Source organism: Prionailurus viverrinus, chromosome D1, assembly GCF_022837055.1.
Source record: "Prionailurus viverrinus isolate Anna chromosome D1, UM_Priviv_1.0, whole genome shotgun sequence".
Classification (NCBI taxonomy): domain Eukaryota; kingdom Metazoa; phylum Chordata; class Mammalia; order Carnivora; family Felidae; genus Prionailurus; species Prionailurus viverrinus.
In genome coordinates, this window is record NC_062570.1 from 89,900,477 (window position 1) to 89,922,465 (window position 21,989).

At 43.4% G+C, this 21,989-nt stretch overlaps 1 protein-coding gene and 1 long non-coding RNA gene across 3 annotated transcripts in view; one reads left to right on the forward strand and one right to left on the reverse strand.

Annotated features, from left to right (window-relative positions):
• Positions 1-7,589: 7,589 nt before the first annotated feature.
• On the reverse strand, positions 7,590-13,683 carry LOC125177062 (uncharacterized). 2 transcript variants are annotated; one of them, XR_007156502.1, is made up of 4 exons: positions 13,420-13,683; positions 12,925-13,085; positions 11,650-11,750; positions 7,590-9,844 (listed from the first exon to the last, which is right to left on the reverse strand). It is a non-coding gene; the product is annotated as an uncharacterized LOC125177062 (long non-coding RNA). The 2 variants fall into 2 exon arrangements; XR_007156501.1 differs by lacking the exon at positions 13,420-13,683 and having other exon boundaries at positions 12,925-13,128.
• Positions 13,665-21,989, forward strand: part of LDLRAD3 (low density lipoprotein receptor class A domain containing 3) — a 281,064-nt gene continuing 272,739 nt past the window's right edge. The window contains exons 1-2 of the mRNA XM_047879087.1: positions 13,665-13,812; positions 21,173-21,350. The gene's annotated coding sequence lies outside the window, so the exon portion shown is untranslated. The remainder of the gene's footprint in view (positions 13,813-21,172; positions 21,351-21,989) is intronic.

Here is a 21,989-nt window from a genome sequence, read left to right on the forward strand (position 1 = left end):
AAGTATTCTCCTAAAGTCCTTGCATTGTCCAGAAGGTAGCAAATAATAGAGCAAAAAAGAGAAATGTTTTCATGAAACTATTGAAAGGGTCCTTTGTTTTAAAGAAAACAATAGTTCTGTGCAAGACACTTCTCTGCATGGGTGAAGAAAGTCATGTGGGACAGCCCTTTTAAACATAGCTCTGATGTAAAATCCAAGACTCCTACGTGCTCAAACTGTATCAGTGGCCCAAACAAATACCAGCAGCAAGCAGACAGAAAATTAGAGAAGTCACTACCATACACATCTGGATAACCAAACACAAACAACCAAAAAAAAGCTTCTAAGAAATCAAATTGGAGAAGTGAAAATACATGTTTTACACGATAATCAAATGGCCATGCCCGTGGTGATTTGGGGAATCTGCCTTCTCAGAGTGAAAGCCACGGGTTACTCTGGGAGGCAAGAAGAAAGAAGGAAAAAGATACACTGCATAATGAAAGGGCATCACACTGAATAGAAGATAATTCTCTTGGACATGAAATGCAATCAAGTCAAGACCCATATTTTATCTCTGCTGGAGGCAGTTTTATTTGTTAGTAAAGTACGGGGATAATCAACCATTGTTCTCCCTGCCAAGACTGTCAAAACAAATACAAGCTTCTTTGCTCAGTGCTAAAAATGTCTGAGCCTTTGGAGAACAGCTGGGCAGAAAGCAATCTTGCTCAATTTCAGCACATTTTTTCCCAAGTATTAGGCTGTCCGAACGCAACCCACATCAAAGCTTCGCAGACACCCACTGCAGGGACAGACCTGTCATGAGAACACGGCCTATCAAACTGGAGCAAGCAGAAAGCACAATGAAACCACTTTAAACTTCTCCAACACCCTGTCTGAAGGAGCAGACTCTGAAGCATAAAGAGCCTACTCTAAACAAATAATTCCTCTGAGTTCGTTTTTATAAATACACAAAAATAATGTTGGTCTGTTTGCAAAACGTTGTGTCTCGAGAAGGCTCTGGGAGCATTAGAAACGATTTATGATTTCTTGGCTATCATATCGATGTTGCCTAAGGGACATCTTCTCCTAAGCATCTGCAGAATTATTCTCCAAGGTATGAAGTCAGCTTTTTATGAAAGTGTGTCTTTTTTGTAGCTCTGTGATTTGTATTAATGAGGAGGTGCATCAGGGTGTTTGGGGATGCAAGTAACAAAAACTCAACTGGCTTAAACAATAAGAATATTTCTTTCATCAAGTAACAAGAATCTAGGATGCAATGTATAACATGGTGATTACAGTTAAGAATACCATATTTCATATCTGAAAGTTAAGAGAGCAGATCTTAAAAGTTCTCATTACAAGAAAAAAAATTGGTAGCTATATATGGTGGCATGTTAACTAGATGAATTTTGCAATGCGTACAAATATTGAATCATTATGTCTTATACTTTATAACGTTTTATGCCAATTGTACTTCACAATTTAAATACATACAGGTATGCATGCATAAACCTATACATAAAACAAGAATCCCAGAGGTAAAATAGTCAGGTGGATTAACCCAGTGGCTCAAATGGGTCATCAAAGACCCAAGTTCTTTCCATTTTACTCCTCTTCCATCCTCCTGCTGGATCCCCTCATAGTCATAAGATGGCTGCCATAGTTCCAGGCATCACACCTAGATACTAAAGTGTTAGAAGAATAGGGTGTGTTCCTGTAAGTTCCTTTTTATCAGCGAGAATAGGGTGTTTGCAGAAAGCCTCTCAGCAGATTCCCCATCATGTTTTATTGGTCACAATTGTGTCATAAGCCTATGTCTAACAATCACTAGAAAGATAAATGGGATCCCAACGCAACCGTTAGACCAACTTACTTCTAAACACAGGGATAGGGTCACCTTTCCATGACATGACCATTCTGAGGGGAGAGTAGGCACCCAAGTAATTGCAGGATCCTGCCAGCTAAGAACAAAGGGGAACAGCTTATTAGGTAGGCCACCATCTGTGTCCTCTACAATTGGGACACAGAGCAAAATAAGTTTGGCTTAACTGAATTTTTGGCTTAACCAAGGGATATGCAGAAAACTTCTTAGATGGTGACCTTGGCTATTAAAGCTTATTCTGGGGGCGCCTGAGTGGCTCGGTTGGTTGAGTGTCTGACTCTTGATTTCGGCTCAGGTCATGATCCCAGGGTTGTGGGATGGAGCCCCGTGTGCTGAGCTCCACACTGGACATGTCGATTCTCTCTCTCTCTCTCTCCCTCTGCCCCTCTGTCCCGCTCACACTCTCTCCCTCTCTCTCTCCAAAAAAAAGAAAAAAAATTCTGCAATGTTTTATTCACTCTTTTCCCTACTGCATAAGGTGGAACACTGTGATGTGTCTATGCCTAATGGCATTCCTCTCCTCCCACTCTTGACAACTCCTCCTTTATCCCCATCCGGGATGGTGGGAATAAGCTTTGACATCATGTCTGTACAATGGGCTCCTGCCTCCCTGGTCACAGATGATTGGAACTGAGGCATGCGGTGGACCTTAGCTGGACCAGTCAGCTTCTCTCCCCTGGGAATTTCAAATGGGGACACTATCCCGTTGCATCGGTATCTTCGTGTGATCAGGCCTGTAATACGAACCCCCCAGCACCGTCAGGCAGCTGTTTTATGCCATTTGAGATGTGAAGAAAAAGTTGAAGGTTGGGAAGGTAAAAATGAAATAGATACACAGAGAGAAGTGGACACAAGCTTTGGCTCCACGAGACACCTTAAAACCCTCCCCCCGACACCCACACATACACCCCCATCTAAATCCAGATCTCAGCTAGTTCCGAAGAAGAGTCCTAACCAGTACGTGAGAACACGGTGTCCCTTTGCAGGGATGACTAAGGGTTCCGCAGCATTTGGGGACCTTCGTGAAGAACTTCCTGTTCTCATTAGTCAGAAAGCTATGTGTAGAAAACAGAAGACAATGAGTTATACCTGTCATAAGTCCGTCCCAGAACTTGCTACAAAAGTTGGCTTTGTTTCACTTAAGTCCTCCCTGTTGGTTCAGTTTCTAAAGCTTTAATTCTTTTCCCTAAAAAGTATTTAAACAAAACACTCAACAGTGAAAACAAGACATCCTCTTGAGGGCTGTGTGCTGTGTCGTGTGGTGAGAGGGGCTGGGAATGGGAGTGCTATGTACTGAGTTCCAGCCATTTCCCTTTCATGTATTGTTTAATCCTCACCACACACTCTGCAGCGATCACGATCGAACCATTTCACCAGTGAGGAAGCTGAGTCTCAGAGAAGCACACTGATTTTGTTAGGGTTCACATGGCTAGAAAGCCATGGAGGAAGATTTGAAACCCAGGTCGAAGGAGAACCAAAGCTAATGATGTTTCCACTATTCCATATTTTATATATTTAAAAAAAAATTGGGGGTGTGTGCCTGGGTGGCTCAGTCAGTTGAGCGACTGACTTCAGCTCAGGTCATGATCTCATGGTTCATGAGTTCGAACCCCGCATTGGGCTCTGTGCTGACAGCTCAGGACCTGGAGCCTGCTTCAGATTCTGTGTCTCCCTCTCTCTCTGTCCCTCTCTCTCTCAAAAATAAACAAATATTAGAAAAAAATTTTTTAAATTTTTGTAATGTTTATTTATTTTTGAGAGAGAGAGAGAGAGAGAGAGAGAGCGCAATCGAGCAGGGGAAGGGCAGAAAGAGAGGGAGAGAGAAGATCCCAAGCAGGCTCCGAGCTGTCAGCACAGAGCTGGATGCAGGCTCATGAACTCATATGCTTAACCAACTGAGCCACCCAGGAGCCCCATGTTTTACACAATTTTAAAAAGTATCTTGATTGGAGGCCCTGTTGGGTAGATTCTAGCCAAGAGACTTTTGACTCTGTCTGTTAGTATTTGCACAATATAGGATATTCTGTATATTCAGGGAAAGAGATGGGGATGTGGGAACAAACCTCCTAAGCACCAGATCGTTGAAGGATACTTTTGCATTTTCTTTTTTCAAATGTTTAGTTAGTTTTGAAAGAGAGACCATGACTGGGGGAGATGCAGAGAGAGAGACTGGGGGACAGAGAATCCGAAGCAGGCTTTGTGCTGACAGCACAGAGCCCGGCATGGGGCTCAAACTCACGAAACCGTGAGATCAGAACCTGAGCCGAAGCCGGACACGCAACCGACTGAGCCACCCAGGTGCCCCTACTTTTGCATTTTCTAAATTAAGCGTTGCTACCTCTCGCAGGAACAGAAAATAGCCATTTTTAACACCTTATGGATCAAGGTGGAAAACCCAAAAGCCAAAGGAGATGGGCAGTGGGTACAAGATCCTTAGCTGGGCCTAGGAACACTTTGCAGGCCTCTGGTTCCCACTGCCTCAGTAGGTGTACATTCTCAAGCTGTTGATTTTTCTTGACTAATTAAAGCCGATTGGAGTTTCGGAGTTCTGGCTTTGTGTTAGTTTTCGCCCATCTTTCACATACTCAGACTCACGTACTGCCTGCTGCTGCCAGTTAGCAATAATGTTGGAGCCGAGTCAGTCCTGGCTGTTGCCAGCCTGTACCGGCACCTGTCAGAATGAGATTAGGTAGATTCAGGCAAAACCATCTACTTTTCCTCGCAAGACTATCGGCCAAATGTTTCAGTCCAACTTTCCCAACTCCCCCAAACTGACACAGACACATAAAGCTGCCCGTCTGGAATGTGTTGCAGATCGGAACCAAAATTTTACCTTCCCCTGCTGCTGTTCTGTGGGCTAGTTAACACTTTTCTACCTACTGAGTGTTTCGTTTTATCTAGATTTCAAAAGCAAAGCAGGGGACTTGTTTTTCTTAATTACCCAGAAACGTCACATGCTTATTTTAACGCGTTCCAATGTTACAAACACAGAATGTAGAAAGGGGGAAATTTGGATTGGGGCTTTTAACACCGTCGGTAGCCCTTCCTGTAAGCCTTGCCAATGTCAAGAACATCTTAAGGAATGTCAACCACAGGAAAACACCAATCTGTCAAAATGCCCAGGGAATGGAGATTCCAGGTCGTCTCAGAGTTAACCAGAAAATCCTTTTCACATCAACCCTTGAAAATCTTACTGAAAAGTATGAGTCGAGTTTCCTGCCTTAAGAAGCACAGTTTACTCCCAATGCAATTAAATTCTTCTGTGATAGTTGTGGGTCAGGCTGGACCTCGGGCTAAACATTCTGGACCCCAACTCCCATTGTCTAGAAAACAAAACAGGAGATTGGGTAGAATTTGTACTTGACCCTAGGACATGTTTTTGAAGTTCCTTAAGTAAGCTTTTCTTCCATGTATTTTATTCCTTTTCCCTTGTGTAGAAAAAAAAAAAAAAATTGGCCGCTCTGAGAGTTTTGCCTGTATAAATTCCAGCCAAATCAAGATTTTACTGTATTTAAATTTTCTCATCTAATGAAAGATGCAACGGGGGCCTCAGCCCTCAGGAGTGGGGGGACATCCTTCTCTCCCTGGCCGCAGGCCAGCCGCAGGTGGACTTGGAGGAGAAGGGGGCCCCTCCGTAGCACACCACCTTCCCACCACCTCCTCCCCCAGGTAGAGGACAGAGGGCACAGACCTTATATTTGGCCATTTCTTCCCAATCATTTGTCACTGTCCAGACCACGGTTCCTCAGCCTTGGTACGACTGGCATTTTGGGGGCCAATACTTTGTTGGAGGGGCTGCCCTGAGCGCCCGAAGAGGGTCAGGAGCGTTTCTGGCCTTTACTCACTGGATGCCAATGGCATTCTCCCAGCACCGCCCCCCTCTCCCCCATCCAGCTGTGACAACCTAAACTGTCTCCAGTCATTGCCAGATATTCCCTAAGGGACCAAATTGCCCCCAGTTGAGAACTACTGGTCTAGACGAAGGCACGATTATTCTTTCTCCCCACCCCCCCAACCCCTGCCGCCTCTCGTCAAGATTATGAGATTTTTTTGACCTTGGCAAGCAATTTCATAACATATTTCCTGTGCTCTTTCATGGAAGAACAAAAATAATTCTCTGATGAAAGTAATATTTTGACTTGAATTGTGTGAGGCAGGCCTTGGTAAAATACAACTGCAGGTTCTGCATTGTTTTTGGAAGACGGTAGATTTGTTTTCTGCATCAAGCCTGATTTTGATTCTAAATACTGAATTTTCATACTTTCCTAAATTTCCCTTGTGGCTGCTGCCATTATGGACATCCAGTCACTGCCACAGCCACAGCCTCTTGTGTTGTGCCGTCACCCTCGATTTCATGTGTGCATCTGTCTCACAAATGATTTTACCACTGTTACTGCTTCCTAACGCTTAATAGATTTTTCATCCATTGGTTTTTCAAATCCATTATTCTCTCTCTCCAGTGGACTGGATCATGTTTACATTTTGTGTTCTTGAAGAGTTTTTAGTAGATTTCAAAAATCTGCTGAACGGGTGAAATTCAGGGGTTTAGTTTTATATTCCTGATTTTAAGCCTACAGAGAATTACTTTCACTATAGAATGAGGTCGAAGTTAAATTTTTTTGAATAAGCAGATTTTCTGATTAAGAGAGTATCCCATGCATGTTGATTATCATTTTTCAAACAATATGTGTGTGGGCTCTCTCTCTCTCTCTCTCTCTCTCTCTCACACACACACACACACACACATACACACACATACATACATAGAATTTTCCAGGTTCATCAGACTTCTTAAGTGTTATTCTTACTTAGATTATAAAAAAATAGAATACAAAGATTTAGGTACTCTGACTATATAAAAAATTTGCATGTATAACAGGACAAAGCCTAGGATATTAAATTTAAATAGTTGTATTGGTTACTGCTGACTTTTTTCTTACCCCAAATTTTTTATAAATTATTGTTTATATAAATTTAAAATAGCACATATTTTTCTGACCTTTTCAAGTGGCATATTCACTAAAAGTACAGAAAAAGTGAAATGATAAAAATTTACTCATTATATCACCACTGAGAGATCCTCACTATTAACATTTAGAAAATGTTTTTTCATTCCCAACAACAGTGCAAGAGGGTTCCCCTTTTTCCACATCCTTGCCAACACCTGTTGTTTCTTGTGTTGTTAATTTTAGCCACTCTGACATACACCCCCACGTTTACAGCAGCATTACTAACAATATCCAAACTATGGAGAGAGCCCAAATGTCCATTGACTATTGAAATGATAAAGAAGATGTGGCATATATATATATATATATATATATATATATATGGCCTTTACTCACTGGATCACACACACACACACACACACACACACACACACACTGGAATATTACTCAGCCATCAAAAAGAACAAAATCTTGCCATTTGCAACAACATGGATGGAGTTAGTATGATGCCAAGCAAAATAAGTCAGTGAGAGAAAGACAAATATCCTATGATTTCACTCATATGTGGAATTTAAGAAACAAAAACATATGACCATATGGGAGGGAGAAAAAGAGAGACAAACCAGGTAACAGACTCTTAAGTACAGAGAAGAAACTGAGGGTTGAAGGAGGGAGGTGGGTGGGGGGTGGGCAAGATGGGTGATGGGTATAAAGGAGGGCACTTGTGATAAGCCCGGGGTGTTGTACGTAAGTGATGAATCACTGAATTCTACTCCTGAGACCAACATTTCACCGTATGTTACCTAACTAGAATATTAAATAAAAACTTCAAAAAAAAAGTGCCATATGCTTAAAAAATAATAAAGTGATTATTGATAAATAAAAAGAAAAAAAATTCCAGTCCTTTTTTTCCTTTTGCAAAATTTAGATCACCCTCCACAGACAGCTCTTTACCTGCCTTCTTTTTTATCACAGTAAGCGCGGATATAAATATAACTGGTGTGTTCAAACTGCCCCCCCGTTGTGGGACTTCAGGTGATTTGCAGCTCTTCATTATTCTATGGTTAATGCCGCAGTGAAAATCTCTACACACAAATCTTTGCATGCATGTCTGAGCTGCACTTTCAACTTGAAAAGACAAATACAGGGTCAAGGGGTATAAATGTTTTAAGATTCCATACATACTGCCAGATTACCTCCAGAAGGCTGTGCCCATTTTCAGTCTTTTTATTGGCAATTCTCTTGAAGGGCTGCCATCTTGTTCTGCCAGCCTCCAGGTCTGTGAAGGCATTTCCCATGGGGTATTCTTTAGATATGTCAGTGTAATAAGATCCATCTCAGGATATCTGTCAACAGCCTCCCTTGGCCCATCTCAAACCATCTGTCAATGGCAACTCTAATATATTTTGGGAAGATGCTATGCAGTTGCCAAAAACAAATTTGCAATTGAATCAGGTTTTCCAATCGGCTGAGTTGCAGCGTTGAACAGTGTTAATGACATGTGACAATCTTAGTATAATATCCAGAGACTCCATGTAGGGACATGTCCTTGTAAATTTAAGAGCAGCTGCACGAGGGAGAATGTGGATTACCTTTCACATGAATTCCGTAGGGCTCTCACCATCCCAACCATGTTGTAAACTTGGCAGCAAGAATCGACTGCCCAGCTTTAGCTCCGGGCGAGACTGGGGAGAAAAATGCCACTTTGATGCAGGGCTGCGTTACTTAGAGAGTGCTGAAGTCTGACTATCACACATGCAATTGGTAGCTTGTAGTGGGTAAATATTCCATGCCACCAAAGGATCTCTGACCAAGACAAATAAGTGTGATAACTTATGTGCTCCCAAGAAATGGTAAGGATCGACTTCCCGACGCTGTATAAAAATGTTCTGTACATTGGAAGGCACTGTCCACATACGGTTTTATTCCAGTTGTCATTGTATTGTTATGAGCTCTGAACTGACTCTGAGATCTGGATATTAAAAACATCTAGGAACTATCTATTTTATTTTGGATGCACAACATTGTAAGTGCCAGTAGTTGCCTGGTGTCACCCCCCTCCAGCCCCTCCCTGGCTCCTCGACCTCTAGAATCATGGAGCCCAAATTAGACTTTAGCCTTCAAGGGGTTGGTGGATACGTTAAGCATTCAAATGGCTAGAGTTGTCTCTGTGCTCAAATGGATGAAATAGTCACGGGTTCTCTTTTTTCTGTTACCACTGGCTAACTGAGTCACTTTCTGAAGTGTCACAGACAGCACAAAGTCCCCGGATATCCAGGCTGTTCCTTAGCTCACTGGGCCATATGGTCCCCTTGGCATCTAGTGTGAATGAAACAAACCACCAAAGCCAGAACCAATAGAAACCACGAGCAACATATAACAAACAGAGCCCAGAGCCCATCACCTTGCCAATGAGGCGGACTGGAAAGGCAGGCCTGACCTGAAAGGCTTCTCACTATAAATAGCTTTAATAAGAATAGGTTGTATCTAGCCACCCTCAGACAATCTCAAAGCATCTTTAGTGCTTCTCCTGTATGTGTCCTGTTGGAGACAACAATGGCCTGAATTCTTTTTGTCATCATAAGGCAGCCGAAACTCAACCAGATGGCATTCTCCTGGAATGGAGACCACAATGTGGCCTATGTCATCTGCGTGTGTTCTATTGGTCTATTCCCATCCTGAATGTTTGGAGAGAATTTAGGGATTAGAAGACCTAAGATATATTAGGCCTCTTTACCTATGTTTTTTCCTGTAGTTGTCCCCAGAGTTCTACAAATGAGGACTTTTTATCTCTTTCACAGAAGAGGAACCTGAGGCTCAGAGACGTTAAGCATCTCACCCAAGGTTACATAGGAAGGAAATGGCAAAGCCAGGATACCGAATCACCAACTGCCTGACTTCAATGTCTTTCTTCTCTCCATTGCAGCATAGTGGAGTCTTGGGTGGGGAGATTCCTTCTGGATTGGCTTCTGAAAGGATCTTGTGCCTACAGATCCAGTCTTCTGTCTATCTCTGCCTCAGAGTTGCTGTTGAGCTGTTGGGGGAAGTGAATGGACACACGATGTATCACAGAGAGATCTAATTGGAATGAGAACTCAAGAGATTTTATCACTTTAATGAAGAATTGCTATTTTAAGATGGGATATATTGCTTATGAATTTGTGAAAGTTTTTTGTGTTAATTTTTCTGTCCAAATGAACCCCTACTATCCTATATCAAAATAAATAATTTGCATATCATTTTCTGGGTTTTTGTTTAGTCTTAGGAGACTTGAGCATTTATGTTACACGTAGAACTTGGAATTGCCTTTCATTTTTCTTCCACCCTGAATCAGTGTGGAATTCAGGGTCAGTATAGACAACTCAAGAATGTATGATTATGGCAGGAACAGACTGCCCAGCCCGGATCCCATTTCCCCGTCCTCTCTACCTCTAGCTGGACCCATGGGACTAGATATCGCCAAGAGACTGTGAGGTCACGGCCAGTCCAAGGTAGTTAAGCAGCATGCGTGCTCCTTCAAACTCCCTCTCTCCTCTTCCACCTGGATGCAGAGAACTTTGAGGCTCTTTGATGCAGACAACTAGGGCACTGATTCTCAAACTTGAATATGCATCAGAATCAATTGGAAGGCTATTAAAGCACAGATTGCTGGGTCTCACCCTGGAGTTCTTATTCCACAAATCTGGTTGAGATCTGAGAATTTGCAAGTTGTATAAGTTCCCAAATGCTGTTGCTGCTGGTCTGAGGACCACACATTGAAACAATGGCCCTCTGGCAATGCCCTAGTGAAATACTGATTGCACTTTGTACTCCTCTGGGGGAATCTTAAACTTACTGGTGCCCAAGCTGCTGCTCAAAGCAGTGAAATAGGAATCTCCGGGGGTGGGGCCCACCTATTAGTATTGTCAAAGCTCTTCGGGTAACGACAAACTGCACTTAAAGTCGAAAACCATAACCTTGAAGTGGTTAGCCTTCAAGGAAAGCCTTAAGACTGAAGGAACTTGGGGCGACTGGATGGCTCAGTCAAGCGTCTGACTCTTGATTTCGGCTCAGATCATGATCTTACAGTTTGTAGGATGGAGCCCCTGTGCTGGGCTCTGCACTGACGGCTCCGAGCCTGCTTGGGATTCTCTCTCTCTGTCTCTCTCTGCCCTTCCCCCCCCCCCCCTACTCTCTCTCTCTCTCTCTCAAAAAACCACAAATGTTAAAAAATAAAAAATTTTTTAAAAGTACACTTGTGTGAGGCTGTTGGAATTCTAGAGATGATTTGTTATCATAGCCAGCATTATCCTAATATGATAACGGTAACTATTAAGAACAAGCTTTCAGAAATTCTCTTTTTACCTCCTGCTTTGTTCTGCTCTGAGGGAGTATGGGTCAGATTAGTTCCAAGACATGTATTGGCTCACATTCTCCAAAGGTGGACATTTCCACAGAAATAAGGTTATAGCACATGTAATAGAGGAATAGGTTTTTTTCTTTGCCTTCCTTGTGGCCAGAATGGCAGGGCAACCCTAGATGCCCCTCTCCCCACCCCTTCACTTCCTCTTTCCTTGGACACGTTCATCTTCTCATCAGAAGCATGTTCAGAGCTCTCGGCTTGGCCAAGGTTGGACCCAAGATGGAGTGTCTTACGCTGATTGCATGTCTGCAAACCTAAACATAACTAGGTTTTCAGGCTTAGTTCTCCCAGAAAAGGAAAGGTCTAGGTCAATGGACTGGTTATATCTGAGAATTGGAACTGAACAATAAAGAGAAAGAACATGAGCTCCAACCTTACTTACTTGAATTTCCATTAAGGTTTTGGATCAAAGCTCTCTCTAAAAATAATTTACTTACTGCTCCCCTGGGGCACTGTGGAGAAACGGGGTCGGAAGGCCAAGGTGGGATTCAGGTGATTCTGGGTCCCCTGCCAAATGTCTTCATACGCCATCTCTTAGCTAAAAAGATGGTGTAATTGAGATAACATAAGCATTTAAAAGGCATGGTGACCAAAAAAAGACATGCTAGAGTTTTATTGAGGATTTCAACCCATGTCTGTTCACTTTAAGGGAAGCCCACCAATAACCTGATGAATAAACTGGACAGATTTCCGCCCCCTCCCCCCAAAATAACAGTTTTAGATGGAAGGAAATAGGAAGGCTAATGCCTCTAAAAGCATATTTTGCAGATTTTGCTTTCTCATGATAAATGTAAAGGGACAAATAGCCTCAGGCGAGGACTGCTTTCCTGGCTGAAGCAGCTCTTAATCTCGGAGCTTCCTTCAACTATCCCTACAGGGAAACAGGCAACTCTTTCAGTTGCAAGACACAAAATGCAACCCGAGACAGTGTAAGCCCGAAGGAAATGGTATTGAATCACGTAGCCAAGTGTCCGGAAACAGGACTTGCTCAGACATAGGCTGATTCAGGGGCTCAGGTACTGTTCTCAAGAGTCAGCGTCTCTCTCTCTCTTCCTGACTTGATCATATTCAAAGACCACAGCTCCCCGATTATCTGTAATGGTTACCAGGTCTCCAACTTCACACCTCATTCAAGTTCAGCAAGAATTGAGCGAGAATCTCCTTCCTAGAATTCCCACCGAAAGTCTTACTGCCTCTCTAAATGGCTCTAATTAAGTCACATGGTTATCAGTGAACCAATCATTGGCGGCCAAGAGAATGCAATGCAGTGATTGGCTGATCCTAAATCACATGCTCTGCTCCTGAGCCAAGGGCCTAAGCCTTCTAAAATCACATGACTGAGAAGGGGCGTGGAGCTGTGAAAAGAAGCAGGAAGGCGTTCTGGGCAGCCAAAGCGTGGTAGTACCCCGACGTTCCAGAGTCAGCCTCTGAAAATTCTTCAACTGGTTTCCCCCGCCAGAGGCGGTTCAGCAGGCACCTCTGATTTCCCACATAGATTTTCCAGCAAGTGGCTATAAAGGGGAAAGACGGCAGCAAGCATAAACCTGTAAAGGGACCGCAGCTCAGGGGCAAAGGTCTTCTGAGAAGGGAAGAAAGCAACCACGGGAATGGGGGCTGTGTTACCCCGCCCGGTCATTGTCATTTCCCCAGGCAGAGCAGCCCGCCAATTCCGGAACTCAGGAACTGAATACCCAGTGCTGGGGAAAACTCACTTTCGGATGGAGACGCATGAAGCAGAAGCTTCCTCTCCTGTTTGCCCCGGGCCGCTTCCGTCCGTCCGCTGTCCTGACGCACACATAGATCCTTTTATGATGCTCCATGGAAACCAGAGATGGAATGAATCAAAAGTGGTCAGAGGAACCATTGTTCTCCCCTGTAAAATAACCGAACCCTTGTTAATTTGTTGCCAGTCTCAGTGTCTCCCAGAAAGATCCCCATTGGCTGGTGGCTGTAAACAGGAAACTTGAAACCCTCAGTCATCCTTTGTATTAGTTAGTGTTCGTGGACAGCTGCAGGGGATCACCGTCCCAGAGCTCGGGCCGGGGTTGAATCCTTGTCGGGAGAAGACCAGTATGTATTTTAGACGGGACACCCAGAGGAGAAACTGCATCTCCAGCAGGAAAGCCGAGGCGCAGAGATGAGGAAAAAAAGCATTTCTTAAGTAGATGACAGATTTGAGAGGAAGGTAAAATAACTCTTGGTTTTACCTGATGTACAATCAGCACGCCCCCACACTGTGGCCGGAGGAGAAGATAAAAATCCCTTAATTTCCTGTCGTCCAGCTGAAGACAGACTCCTGCTCCTGAGGAAATGGAGCTTTGGGGCGATGGAGGTAAATTGCAAGGCAGAGTATGCTTCAGAACTACTCCCGGCGGTGGTTCCTGCCCGTGCCCAAGGGAACCCTTATTACAAAGACGCTCCCTGTGAAGGTGAAGAGCTGGGACTCTGGTGCCAGACTGTCTGGGCTGGAGTCCCAGCTCTGGCACTCACCAGCTGTGCGACTGCGCAGAAGTCACTGAACCTTTCTCTGCGTCAGCTTCCTCATCTATAGCACCGGAGTAATAGTAACACCCACCTCGATGGGTTGTTAGGAACATCAAGTAAGTTACTATATGCAAAGCGCTTCCACGTGTAAGCTGTAATTATCATTACTAACTACAGAGTTAAACAGAGCAACACAATAGAACATATTGCATTACCTTATATTTTCTGTGTTTATTTGTCCAGGGGTGCAGGGTAGCCTCCATGTGGCCACTGAGGCTGAACCCAACACCAGGGGTCAAATGTGTATTTCCTTAGGGGTCTGGCACCTGCGCACTAGGTGAGGTGCCTGGAGACGTCGCCCTCCTTCTCTATGCCTGGATCTCTATGCCTCTTCCTAGGATGATTAGCAACTGAATTGTCTCTGAAACTCTACCCACAGGGATATGGTCTCAACCTTTACCCTCCAGAAAGTCTTCACGGCTAAATGCTGTGGTCAAATATCCCTAGAGTTCTCCAGATCTGGTACTTTTCCGTGTAGATCTCCAAATCTGGGTTATTTGGGGTCCTTTAGAATGTAAACTCTGTGAGGTTGTGGAGCATGTGTCCGTGGGTCACTGTCTCCCTGTCTAGAACCAGGTGGGGCACTGGATTTGTTTGGCTATTTATTTATTTGTTTATTTATTTATTTGAATAATGGATCAGTGGATGAAGTCAGCCTCAGCTTTCACTGCGCGTGGAACATCAGCCTCACGGTCCAGGTTGGATTTTGCCCAGTTCCATTTTCTCAACAGTGACTGGTGTGAGGTACTCAGACCTGCTGGTGCTTTCTGAAGGCTTTTTTGGTTTGCACTCTGTTGCTCCTGGTGGCTAGCTACCCCTCACCCCCTCACATGCTCAGAAAAACAAATTAAAGTGGAGTCTAAATCCACTCCAGAGAAAAACAAAAATAGTTTTCTTCAAATTAAAAAAAAAAAAATCAAGCAGTCTTGTCTATGAAACAGGCGCTTTACCAAATGAGATATTTCTCATCGGAAGAACCGCATGGATTACTGAACGCATCCAATGAAAACCTAGGTGTTGTCTTCCAGATTGATTCTGGGGCCTCTGCCCCTCTGATTGCCTTGAGCTGTTTACAGCTTTGGAAGTTGTAGCTTACCCATAGCAATACGAAGACTTCTTTTCTGTTGACGTGTATGAGTTTACTTTTGCTGTTTAACAAACTACCACAAGTTGAACAGCTTCCTGTAAGATTCATGTTTCATCTTGGGTTTTCTGTGGGTCAGGAGCCCAGGCACAGTTTAGCTGGGGCTTCTGCCCAGGGTTTCTGCAGACTGACATCAAGGTGTTGGCCTGGTCTTATCTGTGGTTCAGGTTTCTTGTCCAAGATCACTGGTGGTTGGCAGAATTCATCGTGCAGTTAGGGAAGCCTGCTTTCTTGCTGGCTGTCACTTCCCAGGTTCTAGAGGCCCCTTGCCATTCCCTACCTTGTGGCCTTCTCCACAACTCGCGGTTTGCTTCTCAAAGGCCAGCAGAATCTCTCATACTTCAACTCTCCTCCTTCAAGAAGGGTCCAGTAGTCTCTAAGAGTTCGATTAATTAGGTCAGCCTCACTCAGGGATAATCTGTTTTTTTGATTAATTCAAAGTCTCAAAGATCTAATTACATCTGCAAAATCCCTTCACCCTTGTTACCTGCTGTAACCTAATCAGGGGGAGAAATCCATCAAAGCCACAGTCCCGCCCATCCTCACGGGGAGGGGATTGTACAGGATATGTGCACCAGGGAGCAGGCGTCTCAGGATTCTGCCTACCACAACACGCAATTGAATTTTGAAAACTGTCCCTACCACCCTCCCTCCAGCCAGTTTTGCATCTACTAAGCACATTTGTATCAGCCTGTGTAAGTACCTGCTTTTTGAAACCTCCTTTCAACCTGTTTTATCATCTTACTGGTACCTGAATGAATGAATGAATGAATGAAGTGAAATCTTTGACGTGTTCATTTTATATCGCTATGAATTATGATTTTGCCTTTAAAATTATTATTCTTTAACATCACTTTAATATCAATGGTTATTTCTAATTTCCCTTAAAAACAATGGATGCATTGCTTACTTTTACATGCATAATTAACGGGGCTCTTTCCCTTTTCCAGAAATTACCCCAAAGAAGTATTCAAATTGTGCCACTTGAGACCTAATACTATTTGCTGCTTTGAAAGGATGATGTTTCTAGCTTTTTCTGATCTCATTTTAAGTGGCTTAAATTTTAAGTGGCCAGGGCCCCCAGTAACACCAATACCATTGCCTTGGCATTAAAGAGGGACAGGTAACAGCCCTACTTCACAACAGCTAGATTAACTTCCTTATTACAAATAAAAAATATCAAAGGACCCTGCTGATATTGTCTCCTGGAATCTTGGGATTTTGCTACTGGGATGGGCAGAGGGTTTCTCCATTCGATGTTCAAAATAATGTATTTTTCCCATTACTAGCAATACTTTTGTGGGGGGAAGAGCCAGTGAAATTAGATATCACCTACATGTGCTTAGCATTGTGACTGATGCATAGCAGGTGTTCAGTAAATGGTAGCCTTCTGCTTCCTTTTTTTAAAAAAAATTTTAAATGTTTTTATTTATTTTTGAAGGCGCGTGAGAGAGAACATGAGTGGGGGAGGAGCAGAGAGAGGGAGACACAGAATTCGAAGCAGGCTCCAGGCTCTAAGCTGTCAGCACAGAGCCTGATGCGGGGCTTGAACCCACAAACTGTGAGATCATGACCTGAGCCAAAGTCGGTGGCTCAACTGACTGAGCCACCCAGGCGCCCCTGCTTCCTTCTAACATACCGTGAAAGTTAAAGAGAGGAAAGACAGGAGTGGCTCCCGGGTTCCCCGCCTATACCCTGGCATCAAACCCCTTGAAGGCAGGGCAAGCCTTTCACAAGTATGACTTGTAGCCCGGTCGTGCTTGCTTTCCTAAGCAAAGCAAAATCTTGCTTCTGCCAGAGAAGCAAACGAAAGCTTAATACCAGCTAAATAATACATAATAGTGGTATCATTATCCTGTCTTCTCCCAGTCTGCTAAGTTTGTAGCACGTAAACACTTATTGGATGAACAAAATCAAACTCCGTGAACTGTTGTAAAGTGGAAGGAATGATTCTGATTAGTCTGGCAGAGTCCAAGGCCACAGGAATTGTATTCTGCTTCCCCTTCTCCAGTCCAGAGCCAGGCTGACCCTGTGGACAATCATTACAAAACATTTTCCTGTCTAAGTTTGAAAGGCAGCCATCCAGCCTTTAGGACCGTTCCCCTCCCCTCCCCCTGCCCCGCCCACCCCCATGCTACCTCCCTCTGTCTTCCAAAGCAAAGCAAATGCTCTACTGTCAAAGCTCTTGCCTTCAAAGCCATTAACAAATATTCAGCCTGTTCCAGCAAGGTGTGTCCCGAAGAGACAGAAAACCCACATGACCGCCTCTATCCATTTTTCATGAGTGCATGGTAAGGTTGAACCAACAAGCTAGTTCAGAAAAAGCATTAAAGATGGGGCTTTAAGAGGGGGGAGGAGGTGTAGTTTGCAATGTTAAACTTGAAAAGGCATTTAAGTGTGAGCAATGCAGATCTTTGAAATTGCTTCTGAATCTACTGTTACAGGTTACATTGTCAGCTAGCTGTATTGATTATTTTTATGTAATTTATTTGTTAAAATTTCTGCTAATGGACACTTCTGAATCATCTTCTGCCTTTAATGTACCTAGTACCCATTGATCAGGCCACTGGCTTATTGGTTATCTACTTGGCTGCCAAGCGATTCTCTCTGATTGCTTTTCTCATTACACATTTTCATTCCAGGAGCAGACTTCTATTGTGTCCCATTACACTAATGGAAATTATTGATATGGAAATTACCAGGCACTGAGCTTAAAAGTTTTGATACACAACCACATTGCATTTCTTCAAGTTGTAGAACTGTTCTTGTATAATTAGCGGTAAATATTGACGTGTTAGTGAAATTAGCTAATTAATTTCATTCAAAGCAAAAGAATAAGAAATATGGCTAGAAAGGAAACACCCAGTATTTTGCATAGCTGTGTATACTTTGGTAAAAATAGATGTAGTGAGTTTGGCTTTGTGTTTGACACCCTGTGTTAAAAATTCTTTAGCATCCCTAGTTAAATACCAGAGTGTTTTAGATGACAGTTGCTGTAAACATACCCATGTTACAGATGGAAAAGTAAGCCCGGGGTAGCTAATATCTGCCTTACGTTCCCCAGTATGGTAGCCACTAGCCACATGTAGCTGTTGAACACTTGAAATGTGGCTAGTCTGAACTGAGATATACTGTAATTATAAAATGTACACCAAATTTTGGAGACTTAGTATGAAAAAAAGTAAAATATGTCATTAATATTTTGTTGATTACATATTGAAATGATAGTATTTTGTAGTTGGCAATTATAAAGTATATCATTTAAATTAATTTTATTTCTTTTTTTCCTTTTTTTTTAAGTGTGGCTACTAGAAAAATTTTAATTACATCTGTGGCTCACATTATATTTCCATTGGACAGCATTGGTCTCGCCCAGGTCCTAAGTGGGTAGCATCTAGCAGTGTGCAGTCTAATATGTTGGCAAATAGCCACGCGAGACAATGACACCCAAATGTAAATTACTTGAAATTAAGTATAATTTAAAATTCAGTTTCTCGGTTGTACCAGTCACATGTCAAATGCTATTGCCAAGTATGGCTAGTGGGACAACACAGGTAGAAACAACTTAAATCACCCCAGAAAGTTCTATTAGAAATGCTGGTGTAGCACATCCCTAAGCAAGCAGTGCCTCTTTGCTAAGCCATTGTCCATTGAGACCGTGATGATGTGCAGTGAGAATAAATGTGTCATATGAAAGACAAAACTGTGCAAATAGTGATAGCATGTGGTTGGCAGTAAGGATTAGTAAATAAGGTATTATTCATCCTTGGAAATGGTAACCTTTAAGTGCTGCTCAGGATGTAGCTTCAGACATGATTTTTACCCATTGGGGTGATCACCCACATTTGATGGATAGAAAAGATGTAAATCAGGTGGAAAACACTGGAAACACTCAGGATGCTTTAATAAGTTTTAGTGCACAAGAACTTCCATGGCAGCTCTAAGCCTGTCTTTATTAGGGGTCTGGTATCTGATGTCCAAAGAAGTTAGACCGCTAGCATCTGTGGCCTAGCAACCAGACAGCGCCAGTGTTTGCTCCCCTGGGCCTGCTGCCCCGAGGTGAAGAGGGTAATGAGAACTGTGTGTTTCAGGGTTCATGGGCTGCAGAATGGGGGAGTCACAGACTTCCCTTAAGGGGAAATGTCTATGAAGTAAAGAGTTAAAATTATTGTTCTTTTTAAAAATTTTTTTCTTAATGTTTATTTATTTTTGAGACAGAGAGAGAGAGAGAGAGAGAGAGAGAGAGAGAGAGCATGAGCAGGGGAAGGGTAGAGAGAGATGGAGACACAGAATCTGAAGCAGGATCCAGGCTCCGAGCTGTCAGCACAGAGCCCGACACAGGGCTTGAACTGACAAACCACGAGATCATGACATGAGCCAAAGTCAGACCGACTGAGCCACCCAGGCGCCCAAAGAATTAAAATTATTCCTAAACCAACACCCTTGGAATCACAAGCCAGATTTAATTTCTTCAGTCTCTCTTTGCTTTTGGCCATGACCTCTTTTCCCTAGAGCCGTAGAAGGCCCAGGTGTAGCCAGAAAAATATGGAAGAGGGAGTATAGAAGTAATCGAATGAGAGATTTTCTTTGGCACATACTCTTTTCCACGATGGTGGGGAATATGCATCTAAACACGTTTATTTCATTGTATGTAGGATGAAACTTGTCTGTAGTTTTGTTGCCTTTCTTCCGTTTGTCCAGAAGTGAAGATAATCAGGCGAACTAGCCCATATGAGTACTTGTGTGTCATTATTGTCCCCGGTTTCCAGAGGAGGAAACTGAGTCTCTGAGTGGTTAGTTCCAAGGTCACTACCTGGTCAGTAGCTAAACCGGGATTTAAGTCCAGGTCTCCCCAGAAGCCATGCTTTTACATGCAAAAAGCCATGGCATTTACATGCAAATACCTGTCTGGGCACCTGAGGCAGAGCACAGTGGCATTCCCTGCCACCAGCATTAGTGTGGGTATAAATGAGTTAATACTGTATATTGCTTCTGAGGTGTAGGATTTAGCCTGTGAGAGTCTCCATGGCCTGGAGTACAGAGGCTAAGAATCTTTGTCACTGATAAATGATCTGCAGGCTCTTAATCCTGATTCCACATTACTCATTTGTAAAGCTGCTGGCATATTTGCACTGAGCAGATTGCTCTCTCTGCCAGGCTTAGCTTCACATGGCAGTTTGGGATTTTTTTTTTTTTCTTAAAGATTTTATAAAGCTGAGTATAAAATGGGAATGTTTTCATAAACGCTTAAGCATCTTTAGTGAAGCTAATTTATAGAATGTAAATGTTCCTCTCCGGCAATTTAAACCCAAATTCCTCAGCAGTGGGAGGTTGGGGCCAAGAAACAGGAAACTGCTCTGTTTCATTGTTCATGCTCAACAATAAAAAATTAAATGGCCTAAAAAGTGCAAGCCAGAGAGATTTTTTTTTTTAGACATTCCTCTGAATGTGAGCACTGGCGATGAACACAAAAATTGGGTGCTTCTCTTTCTTCCCATGGGGCCTGGAAGCCGCGCCTTGTACCTCTGGGTGACTCAGCCACATGTCACCGTGCTAGGCACATACCCAGCGCCATCTTAAATGAAGTCACCTTTGCCAGCAGCTTACCTCACAGCCCTTCCCTTGGGAGCACACCTTGGGAGTGGTGTGACCGGGTGGCCGAGAGCCTGGATCGTACAATGGCAAGAGGCCTTTCTGTGCAATCTGCTCGAGAGCTTAGCACTCAGCCAAAGTCTGCAGTGAGGCTTCCCTGGTAAGATTTTTTGGAGATACTTTCGGCTTCTGTTTTATATCCCCATTTTGGTTTTAACGTCTGTTTTTGTTTCCAAATTATGAGATGGCATGAAGTCTGCCTCCTCTCTTCTTATATGGAACCAGGCGCTATATAAATAAGTAGATATTTAATACATCCAAAGGGGAAGTGTCTTTTTTGTTTTGTTTTGTTTTTTGTTTTTTGGTTTTTTTTTTACTTCTTATCTGTGGCTTTAGGGCTTCAGTCTCCTCTTTTGTCTTTTACCCCCCAACCCAAACCACATGAAACGTGCTAAATTCTCCCTGAGTGTGATGACTTTTTTTTGTTTAATTGTGCACAGCTGGCACCACCCTAGCCATCAGATAAAGACATTTGTGGACCCTGTATAACAGCAGAACGAACACAAAAATGAACATTTAATAAGTGCTTTTGCTGTTTCAAGTCCCTTATAATAGATATTTCATCTTATTTCACTCTTAACAACAATCCCGAGACAAACATCATCATTCCTATTTTGCAGATGGGAAAACCAAGGCTCAGAAAGATTCCATAACTTGTCCAAGGCCACGTGTGGAAATGCCACGGCTGGGGGGGGCACCCTGGCCTGGGTCGTGTGGAACTCACGTGCCTCGCTGAGCGGCAGCTCTGCTCAGGTTCACCTCCAGGCTCACAGAGACAAGAAGACAAGATAAATTCAGGTACGTCACATTACATGACATAGCCGTGTATCTGAGAATCATTGTATTAATCCAGAATACGATAGACTCCGCTGCAGCAGCAAATCCCAAAGCATCAATGTCTTAGTATAGTAAACGTTCCTTTCTTGCTCATGCAAAACCCACCGCGGAAGCCCAAGCTGGATGGAGACACGGCGTGTGTGTAGATGCTTGTTGGGAGTCCCAGCTGAGTCCAGCCTCTGAGTCATCCCATCCCAGGCACCAGGCATGTGAGGGAAGAAGCCTCTAGATGATTCCTGCTCTTAGCATTGCAGGTCACCTCCAGCTAGTTATGTCTTCCTGGGTAAGGCCCCAGGCACCAGGTAGCAAGACAGGTGCTGTGTCCTGTATGAAGTTCTGGCCTCGGAATGTATGAGCCTTTTAAAGCGTTTGTTTCGAGGACCGCTGTTTACGCAGCAATGGATAAACCTCACCGTACAGGCTGGGTTTGCACGTGCTGGAGACTGTACCTCTGGTTCACTCAGCGGATATTTGCTGAGCATATTTTAGGAGCCACACTATAGGAGACGCTATTCTGGGCACTCATCAGTGAACAACACAGATAATGAATCCTGTCCTCATAGGGCGTATATTTGACAGGGAGAATAGTTGCTGTCTTTT